We start from the raw sequence: 1,702 nt of genomic DNA on the forward strand, positions 1-1,702 counted from the left end.
ACCTCACTGCCTGGCAGGAGTACTTGCCTCTGACTGCTGCATCGCCACGCATGGGCGGGGTTACTGATAGTGACGTCACTACCAGAAAAAGCACCGCCATCCTCTGGCGGGCTTAGCAGGCTCCTACCTCCCAGCATGCCTTTCCCTCACCAGCACAGCCCATTTCCTTCAATTGACACCGCTTTTCTCCGTTTTTTTTTCACAAAAACTTCATCCCTACTACAGGTATATCCCATATCGTCGCGTATTGGCGGTGACGTCACCAATAGGCGGGGTCACCGACGTCTTCCGTCGGCACCATGACTGAGATACTTAGTGGGATTCATGACATCCCAGCAGACAGGGCATAGTGACAGCAAGCACAACAAATACTAATAATTACTTTTGGACTTAGGGACACTCATCTGGTAAGCACTCGCAATTTTTTTTTTACACTTAATCCCTGAGGTTGTGCGGTGTACTGGAACACAGGGATTGTTTATTTCTTTATTTTCTTTTACCACCACTGAGGTTGTGCGGTGTACTGGAACACAGTGCATGGTTGTTTTTTGCCTTTCTCTGGCTTCTATGGGGATCAGACATGCTGAACGCGTCCCAGCTTGCCCTGATCCTTCAAGCCTCTGGGATAACCAGGAGGGCACCGCGAAACCCTAATACAACATATATGTGCTGAGCATTTTACACCGGACTCTTTCAGTAACCTATTTCAGTTCCAGTCAACCTTTGCCACTAAACTCTGGCTCAATGTTGGAGCCATACCAACTCTCCGTGAGACGCCTTCAACATCGGAGGAGGTAAGTTATCATGTTTTACCATGTTTAATCAATTTGAGTTATGTGTTGACAATATAGGCCTAGCGTTACCTGTGTAGCTGTAACTGTTAGCCGTGTAACATTAGCTGTATAAGGTTACTTGTATAGCTGTAGCCTGTTAGCCGTGTAACATTAGCTGTATAAGGTTACTTGTATAGCTGTAGCTGTTAGCCATGTAACGTTAGCTGTACCTGTTAGCTGTGTAAGGTTACTTGTATAGCTGTAGCTGTTAGCCGTGTAACGTTAGCTGTGTAGCTGTACCTGTTAGCTGTGTAAGGTTACTTGTGTAACTGTAGCTCTTAGCCGTGTCACGTTAGCTGAGTAAGGTTACTTGTGTAGCTGTAGCTGTTAGCCGTGTAACGTTAGCTGTACCTGTTAGCTGTGTAACGTTACTCGTGTAGCTGTAGCTGTTAGCCATGTAGCTGTTAGCCGTGTAACGTTAGCTGTGTAAGGTTACTTGTGTAGCTGTACCTGTTAGCTGTGTAAGTTTACTTGTGTAGCTGTAGCTGTTGGCCATGTAGCTGTTATCCGTGTAACGTTAGCTGTATAAGGTTACTTGTGTAGCTGTACCTGTTAGCTGTGTAAGGTTACTTGTGTAGCTGTAGCTGTTAGCTGTGTAAGGTTACTTGTGTAGCTGTAGCTGTTAGCCGTGTAACGTTAGCTGTGTAGCTGTAGCTGTTAGCTGTGTAAGGTTACTTGTGTAGCTGTAGCTCTTAGCCGTGTAACATTAGCTGTAGCTGTTAGCTGTGTAAGGTTACTTGTGTAGCTGTAGCTGTTAGCCGTGTAACGTTAGCTGTACCTGTTAGCTGTGTAAGGTTACTTGTGTAGCTGTAGCTGTTAGCCGTGTAACGTTAGCTGTGTATGTTTACTTGTTAAGGTTACTTGGTTAG

General features: G+C 45.5%; 1 protein-coding gene across 1 annotated transcript in view; it reads left to right on the forward strand.

The window, feature by feature from the left end:
• The first annotated feature begins 644 nt into the window (after positions 1–644).
• LOC126402867 (uncharacterized) overlaps positions 645–1,702 on the forward strand; it is a 38,950-nt gene continuing 37,892 nt past the window's right edge. Inside the window, exon 1 of the mRNA XM_050065188.1 lies at positions 645–794. The gene's annotated coding sequence lies outside the window, so the exon portion shown is untranslated. The remainder of the gene's footprint in view (positions 795–1,702) is intronic.

Source organism: Epinephelus moara, chromosome 16, assembly GCF_006386435.1.
Source record: "Epinephelus moara isolate mb chromosome 16, YSFRI_EMoa_1.0, whole genome shotgun sequence".
Lineage (NCBI taxonomy): Eukaryota > Metazoa > Chordata > Actinopteri > Perciformes > Serranidae > Epinephelus > Epinephelus moara.